Source organism: Carassius carassius, chromosome 16 (assembly GCF_963082965.1).
Source record: "Carassius carassius chromosome 16, fCarCar2.1, whole genome shotgun sequence".
In the NCBI taxonomy this organism is placed as follows: Eukaryota; Metazoa; Chordata; class Actinopteri; order Cypriniformes; family Cyprinidae; genus Carassius; species Carassius carassius.
The window spans coordinates 6,653,784-6,665,400 of record NC_081770.1 but is presented as its reverse complement, the minus strand read 5'-3'; the positions used below and the strand labels follow the sequence as shown (position 1 = coordinate 6,665,400).

At 35.9% G+C, this 11,617-nt stretch overlaps 1 long non-coding RNA gene across 1 annotated transcript; it reads left to right on the top strand.

The window, feature by feature from the left end:
- Positions 1–854: 854 nt before the first annotated feature.
- LOC132160343 (uncharacterized) lies at positions 855–11,411 on the top strand. Its single transcript, XR_009437965.1, has 4 exons — positions 855–966; positions 4,333–4,729; positions 10,569–10,634; positions 11,173–11,411. It is a non-coding gene; the product is annotated as an uncharacterized LOC132160343 (long non-coding RNA).
- Positions 11,412–11,617: the final 206 nt, after the last annotated feature.

Sequence of the window (11,617 nt, the reverse complement as noted above, 5' to 3'; positions counted from 1 at the left end):
TTATACGTAGCCTAGGCTATTAAAACGTAATGTTCAACTCATTTTGAATCTCGAGAGTTTGAGAGTGATGCGTTGCCGCCGCTAATAAAAAATAATATTTTTTTTTTCTGAACAAATTAATCCACTTTAAATGTGCAACCCCTTTTGTGAATTCCTCATTGCATACGAACGGGTTACACGTGGACTGGAATCAGACTGTGTGATTAGAAAACTCTGTTTCTGTACAACTCTGTGAATAGCTAGATTATACAGCAGGTTTCACTTTGACTTCATCAAGTGCATGTACTCTACAAAAAAAAAATAATAATAACAAATAAAAAAGGCACAAATTACTGTAACTGGGGCGGTACCTTTTCAAGAGGGACACCTTTGTTTGAGTCCTTTAAAGATACATGTAGGCTACGCACCTAAAGATAATGATGATGAAGATTGAGGAAGAGCAGTCAACAGGCAGACAAGCTAAAAACATCCAGTTGTAGTATTAATAAAAGCTGTTTCTGTTTAATGGGTTAAGAGTGAGTTTGTGATGTCAGTTGGGACTCATTTATAATTTCAAGGTTAATAATTAACTATGATTTCCTTTGATTACAACAGTTAAAAATGTCCATGCTTTCATTCAAAGAGACTAATGAGGTCTTGTGGAAAAACATGGAACCCCGCCCTTCACGGTTAAAATCACGCAAATGAGTTTTCTTTCTATTTCTTTTTGACTAACGTTAGAATGCATACGCATGAACGTTTAGTGTCATTTTACCTGGATAAATAGGTCATGGGTTGTTGTTTTTTTATTATCCGAAATGTATTCATTTTTACACACTGAATATCAGATCTCGCGAGTGTTTATCGAGACTTGAAGAGAACGCGTCGCAGTAGATCTACGGAGCAAGACTTATTAATTCTAACAAACAGCTGTTGACGTGATGGGATTCTGTTTTTTACTCCCTCTGTTGGTTTTGCTTCTTCTTGGTAAGACGTTTAAATTTGTAACCTCAACGTTTTCGGTTTTCACACACTTTTGTACACTGTTAAAAATCGCTGTAAAAAAACGGCCAAATTTCGACAGTAACATACTGTTTTTCATTAAAACAGTGCATTCTGGGTAATATTCATCATTTTCGAGAAGGTAGCCTGCTGCTATATATCGTAAATTAACAACGTTCAAAGTCGACACTCAGCGGCTGTGTTTCAAATCACACCCTACACCCTCATTCTCTATTCCCTACATGAGTTTAATAATATAGTCCACCTGACAGAGAGAATGAAAACTAATGAGTGAGTTCAGACACTGATCAACAGCTGCTGTTAACGAGCAGAAACACTGAAGAAAAGAGAAACAAGACAAACACAAGAACTACAACTGACTTCAGCCACAGCTTAGATGAAATCAACTGAAGATTTAAACAATCAACAAAAGCTTTACCAACTTCACTCATTACTGACCAGACTGACTTTATTTCTATCAGATCAGAGATCAGAGATCAAAAGATCTTATTGAGAAATACTGAGATTTAGATGATAATGTTACTGTTTCGTTTGACGTCACCAATGTGGAGATCAGTGTTTGCTTTAGTTGGGCTCCTGACCCTTGACTTTTGTGCTTTAAATTTTGTTTCATTGCTGTATTTGTATCTTTATGGTACATCTGTTACAGCGATACATATTTTGATAGTCAATTGATTATGGCTGTTTCTGTCAGGCATGATCTACTAGACTGACTTATACATGTGAGTGAATTGCAAGTTTTCTTTTTTGTTTCTTAAATTTTATAAGATTAAACGGTAATGTGATTACCAGAACATATGGATTTAACGACAGTTTGAGTTTTAAATATTTTGGACAGTAGTGTCTGTAACACTCAAAGAGAGACATCAACAATCAGCATATGAATCTCAACAATGGTGACAATCAAAAGGTTCATGATGCAATGCATGCTGGGTACCAGCACAGGATAAAACTCATCCATGACTCCCAGCATGCATTGCGGCATGAATTAATTATGCCCCTGATTTGTTCACTTATTTTCTTGAATTCTTATGTGCTTATAATTGTGCTTTAGTCTTAAGTTTTGGTAGCATGTTTTGTGAAGTTCAGAACCTATCTGTTTATTTATTTTGTGGATTGTCACCATTGTTGTGATTCATACGCCGATTATTGATGTTCCTGTCTAAAGTTCAGCAAAAGTTTTTTTTTTTATGAGTGACATTTTCTTAACAGTCTTTCATAACTTATGGCTCAGCAGTGTTCCTTCGTTTGCTGTATTATCAATAGTCAATAAGAGAAGGTACATGGTATTGGGTCAGAAATAATAGTGTTTGTTCTTGTCAATCTACAAACAACAATACCAGATTTTTTCTTCTGTTAACTTTTTTTTTTTTTTTTGGCTATAACAAGTTCCAAAGATGCATTATTACAGGATGTATAAAAAAAAACCTTAGTTATTGAAAAGTCACGTTCAAGAGCCCAACTAAAGAAAACACTGATCTCCATCATGGTAGTGAAAAAAAACACCTAAACCTATTTAACTCTCAATAAGATATTCTGTAGACATCTGACAGAAATAAAGTAATGTGAATCTGGTGAAGCTGTTTTAAGAGTTGTTTAATCAGATCTTGAGAGATTTGATGAATTATTTTGTGGCTGATTTAATTAATTAAGGCTGTGGCTAAAGTCATATGTAGTCCTTGTGTTTCTCTTTCCTTTAGTGATTCTGTTTGTTAATAGCAGGTGTTCATCACTAATGCTCAATCATCTATCACAGAATTATGTCATTAACTTCACTGATTCAGTGTTACTCAAACACTCTGTAGTGTGTACACATTATAAGTGTTCATTTAAAACTGAGGATTTTGTTGTGGGGTTTAAAGGGTTAAATATTTCAGATGAAGAAAAAACAGCATGAAACATAATTTAACAGTAATAAACTGTAATTAATTTACAGGAAACAAACTGTAGAAAAACAGTTATTTACTGGCAGCAGGGGTGCCAGTAAATAACTGTTTTTCTACAGTTTGTTGCCGTAAATTAATGGTTGCCAGAAAAAAAAGTGTTTTTCTACAGTTTGTTGCCATTAAGTCAAGGAAAAACAGTAATATACTGTAAAATGTAAATGTCAGATTTACCAAATGAAAAAATAAGTTAACTAAAATATTTGTGAACATCCATACAAAAAAATTCATGCAAAGTCATACACTAATGAGAATATATACTGAACTCAACTGTATTCATGTGTGTTTGCACAAGAGAGATCTGTTAGTTTAATGTAGTTTTGTTGTTCACCATTGTGCTGGAGAGTAGAGCCTGTGCTTCAGTCAATGATGAGCCACAAATTCTGATCTTCTGCTGCTTTATATAAAGACCGTTAATTTGGATTCTCCTGATACAGTGGTGATCTCTTTGTTAAGTATTTCAGCACATACGTGTGAGCTGCAGTAATTTGAGTAAAAGTCATGCATTTAGTTACTTTACTATTACACATTAATTGTTGGAAGTTTTATATTAAGAAATATTCCTTCTCAGTGGACTCAAATGAAATAAGTTAATAGGACTAACATCGTAGGAATGCTAGTTTTTAAACTCGAACTGTTTGAAGCAGTGGGAGTCAAGTTAATTTCCATGGTAGAATTTACGGTAAAATACTGTAAAAAATTAAGAGTGGTAAATTATTGGTTGAGAGCTGTAAATTAACAGTACTTTACTGGCACCCCTGCTGCCAGTAAATTACTGTTATTTAACGGGACAATTTTTTACAGTGTATTTGTGTTTGTACTCATAGAGTTCTTTCGTTTTTATACTGAATTTCTCCAGGAACAAAAGGTTCAGCCAGTGTCATGCTGTTGTTTTAATGACTCGTCAGCATAAAAGCTGCGTTTCTGATGCGTTGAAGATTAAACTGACTCTGCTCGACGATATTTTAAGCAGAAATAATTATATGAATAATTAACTGTATGACGTTATAGAAAACTCAACAATGGTTGTATATTATATAGTCAGTTTTGGTTTTGTGTTCTTACCCTGACGTCTGTGTGTTTCATTGACTTCCCTGTTTGATTTGTGATTTGCCTACATCTGTTAAGAGCTGTGTTTCTTTAGTTCCTGGTCACCTGCACACTGGCCATCATTAGAGAGTATCAGACATCTTTGTGTCCTACACGGGACAGGGGTTCTTGACTGAATATTTAAGAACCCTTAGTGGCAAAAGGTTCTATATAAGGAGAAATATCTTAAATGATGGCTTATAACATGTTTATTTTTCCCCTTATTATATATTCATAACACTTCATTCAAATTAAGAACTATAGTCTATATTAAGTAACTATTTATTTGTGTTTCCAGGGGTTTTTGGTGATGACGTGGTGACAGAGATCGAGGGAGATACAGTGACACTAAACACTGATATAATCAAAAAAGAACATGACAAGTTGTTGTGGTATTTTGAAGACACTCGGATCGCTCTGATCAATGGACATCCCAACACGAGCTGTTTGTATGATGGTGTTGGAGGTATATTCAGAGACAGACTGGAGGTGGACTATGAGACTGGATCTCTGATCATCACAAACATCACAACTGAACACACTGGACGTTATGAAGCAGAGATCATCAGAAGTGAGAGTTCAGGGAAAAGACAAAGTTTAAACAGAAACCGCAAGTGTGATAGCAAAAGAATCACCAAAAAAAAACAGCATCAGTCATGATGATAACATAAAAACTTTCAAGGTGATCGTCACTGGTGAGTTACTCAATAGAATTTACCATTAAAGGGTTAGTTCACCCAATAATCAAAATTATGTCATTAATAACTCACCCTCATGTTGTTCCAAACCCATGAGACCTCTGTTCATCTTCGGAACACAGTTTAAGATATTTTAGATTTAGTCCGAGAGCTCTCAGTCCCTCCATTGAAGCTGTGTGTACGGTATACTGTCCATGTCCAGAAAGGTAAGAAAAACATTATCAAAGTAGTCCATGTGACATCAGAGGGTCAGTTAGAATATTTTGAAGCATCGAAAATACATTTTGGTCAAAAACTAGCAAAAACTATGACTTTATTCATTATTGTCTTCTCTTCCGTGTCTGTTGTGTGAGATTTAAAAACACTGCAGTGTAGTGATATCCTGTTCGTGAACGAATCATTCGATGTAACCGGATCTTCTTGAACCAGTTCAGCAAATCGAACTGAATCGTTTTAAACACTTCGTGTCTCCAATACGCATTAATCCTCAAATGACTTAAGCTGTTAACTTTTTTAATGTGGCTGACACTTCCTCTGAGTTAAACAAACCAATATCCCATAGTAATTCATTTACTCAAACAGTACACTGACTGAACTGATGTGAAGAGAGAACTGAAGATGAACACCGAGCCGAGCCAGATAACGAACAATAGACTGACTCGTTCATGAGTCAAGAACCGGTTGCATCGGTTTTCAGATCACCAGTAGTTCTTTCAGTTCAATTCAATAAACCGGTTGAAGAAAATGGTTCACCGGTTCTTTTGCGCTCAATGTAATGAAGTCATTGGCGATGATTGCCCTTGATTAAAGCCTTCGGTTTACCCGCGCTCATAACACTAGCACTGAATCAGTTCAGAATCAATCACCAAAAGAATCAGTTCAGTTCAGACGCTCTGTGTGTCGGTCTGCTTCACGCTGAATCACACATGCGCAGTATCATCAGCTCCTCGGTTCTCGAATCGGATGCGTCTGACAGAAACGGTTCTTGATTCAAGAACGAGTCAATCTTCGTTCATTTTCTGGCTCGGCTCGGTGTTCATCTTCAGTTCTCTCTTTCTCTCCAACAGGATTGGAGATGAAAAGTTTAACTGACACGTAACCGCTAATGCGTTCAGCTTCTTGGGAAATTAATGTTTTGTAAATATTGATTAAAAAACTATTGCGAAAGGACAGCGTTTCCATTAACCGATTGTTGCGACTAAAAAATGAGTTTCTGGGAATGTCTACCTCATTTATGTTTCGAGGTTTCTTTTGATAGTGGCATGGCTTTTCTTTGAGGTTTCGAATCCATTATTCATATAGGCTAAAAAAATATTTTTTTTATTTTATGTATTTAACAAAGAACTCGTATTCTGTCCAAAAGTAGGCTACTTTTGTGTCCATTAGTTTTTCCTCTTTTAAACCGTATATATGAGCAGAAAAATGTTCCCATTTAAACCCTGTTACGAACTTTAAGGAGTCTAGGGAATGTACCGTAATATTTACATATTAACGTACTGCTGGGTATGAAATGAGGTGGAAGAACATGACAGACAAAACTTTGAAAGAGAAAAAATACTGGACGTTTATTCACAAAAAGCCAAAACCACTAAATCCAGTAAAATAACAATAATAATGTGCGCTATGTACAAGGTGAAAATGTAAACAAACAAACAATAAAATGGGAAAAGAACGAAAGCGGCGCCAAAGGAAAGAACAAAATATAAGAAAACAATCCTTAATCTAAACCTAATCTAACCAAAGTAAAATGTAGAAAATAAACCAAAATCTTCAGTGCATCGATATGGAACATGCATGCGACTGGTTATGTCACTGTCACTGACAACAACATAACCAATCACAGTGTGGCAGACGCTTCATAACGCCAACTGCAATGTTTAATTTTAAATAAATGTAGCCTACTGGCAGTCTGGCACTGGCACACGTGGGTGCTCATTTTCCGTGGGTGCTCGAGCCCCGGAGCACCCACGGTATCGGCGCCTATGGTTCAGTCAGTGTACTCTTAGAGTAAATAAATTTACTCCTGGTTTTTGGTTTGTTTGAACTTAGAGGAAGTGTCAGCCACAGTAAAAAAGTTAACATCAATCGCTTTCTGATTGGCTACACGCCACAGTCCAAAGGCTGCGTGATCGTTTGTCCTCGGGGTACACCACACACGAGAAGAAATTGGGCCAAATAAATCCAACATGTTGGATATCCCCGATTTGAGATCGGAGCGGTCCCGACGTCTTTCCGAGCACAGGAGAGCAGTCTTAACACACCACACACGGCAGGAATTTCTGATCAGATTATTTTACGATAATCGGAGCATCCTTAAGATTGTCGGAAGGTGTTAATCAGGGCTAAAATATTCTGCCGTGGGAACCAGGCTTTATGGCATTTCTTCTGGGCTTCTGAATTACAACTAATGTGTTTTAGAAACACACGGTTATAACAGCCAGAGAAAACACAAAGACAGAAATCAAGGGTCAAGAGCACAACTAAAGCAAACACTGATCTCTAACATGGTTACTTCAAATGAAACAATAAATCAACATCTAAACTAGGGCTGGGCGATATATCGAACGATATGATCATGCGCATCTAATCAGTAAAGCTGCTTCCATGATCACCGCTAAAATCTCCATCACCTGCTTATAATTGGAGTGGCATTGAATAGACAGAGCCGTAGATCGCTGACAAGCCACGCCATATCGTGTTCATTATCGCAGATGAATCGCCTTCGATAATGAACGCGATATGGCGTGGCTTGTCAGCGATCTACGGCTCTGTCTATCAGAGGTGGGACTTTCAAGTCACAAGCAAGTCTTCAAGTCATATTCAAGTCCTCAAAGGGTTAAAGCTAAAAAGATAATTAAGTGACTAATTAAATGATGATTGTGCATTAGTGATGAACACCTGCTGTTAACAATCAACATCACTGAAGTAAAGAGAAACACAAGAACTACAACTGAATTTAGCCACAGCCTTCAAATGAAAAAAAAAGTAAAAGAAAAAAAAACACTATGCCACCATAATTGTGGTCAATGTTTGCTTTAAGTAGTGTCTTGACCCTTTTACTAATTCAAACCAATTTGATTCAAAACAATTGCAATGTTGTTTTTGCAACAAACATGTATGCATTGCTGAGTTGAACCTTGCAGTAACAGATGACCTTATGCTTTTTCTGCTTATAACTCATGATGACTGAACATCAAGAAATTGTGTTTATCTTTGGATAGTAGACTGACACTCAGCTATTACTGAACTGAAAAAAAAAAAAAAATCACAATGCTTCAATGTTGAAAGACACAAAAGGAGACAATCAGTTCAGGTTTTTAGACAAACACACTTATCACACGATCCTCAACAGTGGTGACAATTTTTCATACTGCAGTGCATGACGGGAGTTTTTACTAAGGTTTTACCCAGCATTCAACATTTTGTTGATTGTCACCACTGTTGAGAGTCATATGCTGGTTCTTGATGTCTGTGTGTGTCTACAGAGTATAGTTTTTCAAATTTTGTATGCACTTAAGTGATCTAACATGACAGTCAAGGGTCAAGAGCCCCACTAAAGCAAACACTGATCTCCATTATGGTTGCATCACTTTAACCAATAAAACATCAACATCTGATCCTCTGTAATTCTCAAGAACAGCAGGTGTTCATCATTAATGCACAATCATCACTTAATCACTTTATTATCTCATTAACTTTAACCCTTTGAGGACTTGGGATATGACTTGAAGACTTGCTTGTGACTTGAAAGTCCCAACTCTGGTAAAAGCTGAATGTCAGTCAACAATCCAAAGAAGAATATCTCACGATGTCCAAGTCAACATGAGTTATAAGCAGAAAAAGCATAAGGTCATCTGTTACTGCAAGGTTCGACTCAGCAATACATACATGTTTGTTGCGAAAACAATATTGAAATTGTTTTGAATCAAATTGCTTTGAATTAGTAAGAGGGCCAAGAGACTACCTAAAGCAAACCCTGACCACAATTATGGTGGCATAGTGTTTTTTTGTTTTGTTTTTTTCAGTTGAAGGCTGTGGCTAAATTCAGTTGTAGTTCTTGTGTTTCTCTTTACTTCAGTGATGTTGATTGTTAACAGCAGAAGTTCATCACTAATGTAAAATCATCATTTAATTAGTCACTTAATTATCGCATTAACTTTAACCCTTTGAGGACTTGAATACGACTTGAAGACTTGCTTGTGACTTGAAAGTCCCACCTCTGCTGTCTATTAAATGCCACTCCAATTATAAGCAGGTGATGGAGATTTTAGCGGTGATCACGGAAGCAGCTTTACTGATTAGATGCGCATGATCATATCGTTCGATATATTGCCCAGCCCTAATCTAAACCTTAGTTCATTCTCAATAAGATCTTCTGTAGACGTCTGACAGAAATAAAGTCAGCCTGGTTATTAATAAGTGGAGCTGGTGATGCTGTTTGTGGGGTTGTTTAGTCAGTTCTTGAGAGATTTCATGTATTTTATTTCAGTTGATTTCATCTAAGGCTGTGTCTGAAGTCAGTTGTAGTAGTTCTTGTGTTTCTCTTTTCTTCAGTGATTCTGTTTGTTAACAGCAGCTGTTCATCACTAATTCACAATTATCACTCAGTTAATCACTTAATTACTAAATTGCAATGTACATCTTCTTTCAGTGAACTCAACTGAATTAAGTTCAGAGTACTTATAACTTAGTTTTTTCAACTTAAAGGGTTTAAGGCAATCGGTTTCCTCAAATGGTTTGAGTTAACATAACTTGTCAGGTTTGAGTGAGGCTGTGTCTGAAGCCAGCTGTATTTACTTTCTCTCTTTTCTTCATTGATTCTGTTTGTTAACAGCAGGTGTTCATCACTAAAGCTCAATTATCACTCAATTAATCACTTTATTGCAATGTATATCTTCTTTCAGTGAACTCAACTGAATTAAGTTCAGATTACTCATAACTGTTAATTTTTTCAACTTAAATGGTTTAAGGCAATCGGTTTCCTCAAACGGTTTGAGTTAACATAACTTAAGGATATCTGTTTACTCAAACCGTTTGAGTTAAGTTTAATTGTCGGGTTTTAAAGTCAAGGCAATCGGTTTACTCAAACGATTTGAGTTAAGTTAACTTGTCGGGTTTTACAGTGCACGTGAAACTTTGGTGTTTCGCCCTTTTTCTATCGTGTTTAATGATTTTGATAATATGCACAAGGGAAAGAGAGAGCAAGAAGCGCTCGTGTTGTTTGAAGACTGTGAGTGCGCGCGCAGCCGGGGCTCTCTCTCGTACATGCCCTGTCACTGTCACTCACCGATCAAATAAGGCTTTGACAGCCGCCAAAAAAAAAAAAAGATCAATGCATAAAAACCCCTGGATTGGTTATATAACGTTGGACAGAATGTTGATCCAGCCATCGCGTATATTCAGCGCACATAAGGTAAACGTTTTGCAAACGTTTTTTAGAGAAATAAAAACAGGTCGACGAATCGATGCGTATATTTTGCGTCGACATCATCGATGACCTTGACGCATTGTCCCAGCCCTAATTTTAATACAAAAATAGTTCATATAAAGCCAATTCAATTGTTATTGAAATGTAAAAAAAACATTCATGATGACCAAACATACTATAATTTATCACCGATGGTTCATGTTTCTTTGAAGAAGCCATGAAATCAAAATGAATGATTCTATTTTTATGAATTATTGCAGTATTTTTTTATTAATCACTTCAGCATTCCTGCAGTTATGCAAATGAACAGAAACTGCCAAAATGACTTATTCATAGTCTTTATCCAATATATATATATATATATATATATATATATATATATATATATAACCAATCTTATTATTCCAGCTGCTCTGTCTGATCAAGTCACAACTGAAGAAGAGCCACATATGGAGAAGAGGGAGTTTGACTTGGGTATATTTTCTGCATTCCTTTTTTTTTTACCTCTTATTATATTGCATAAAAAGATGTACTATATTTATATAAATTAATTTTCTTAATGGGAGCTAGACTTTACAGTTAACTTAACATGGTTTTGCTGTTGTTATTTAAAAAACCTGAATTTAATTTGAACACAAAATACTACATTTCAAAAATCCATAAATAAAATGTCAAACATCATCCTAACCACCTGCTGCTTGTAATAAAGAAGTCAGAAATAATGAATAAGCCATAGTACTGGAAAGAAGAACAGAAACGAGGCAGCTGTGACATTTGACATGTGACTATTGTATCATTAAGTCATGAGACAGTGAAAATTCCTCTCTTGACATTTCTGGAGGCCAACCTCATATACTATTTCTAAACCTGTCATTATAATCCCTATAACAGAGGAATAAACCTTTTGGAGATGCAAAAGTGTCCATAGAGAGAATATATGAAGTGAATATGGAATATAAACACACTGTAATGTTTTCTCTCACTAATGTCTGTGTGTCTTTATCTGTTCCAGGTTCAGGTCTGTCTTCAGCTGCTGTAGCAGGAATTGTTGTTGTTTTTGTTATTGCTGTTCTGCTGCTGACTGTTGTAGCTGCTGCTGCTGTGATTAACTATCACCGCAGGAGCTCAAGAAATAGTGAGTATTACATGAAGAAACTATAGTGAGAGAGAAACATCATGTGCTTTATGAAAAATTATTATTTGGCTCTCTGGAATACCTGATTCTGATTAGTCAGTTGAGACATTAAAATTATTATTATTGTTTTTTTCACAGCAGACATGGAGAAAAACAAGTATGAAGGATTGCCCATAGATGAGAAAATATACTGTACTGAAACCTGACATCACACTAAGATCTGTGTTTGATTCTTATTTTTTATTTATTTTATTTTATGCATTTAGCAGACACTCTTATCTAAAGCGACTTACATTGCATTCAGGCTAACAATTTTCTCCTA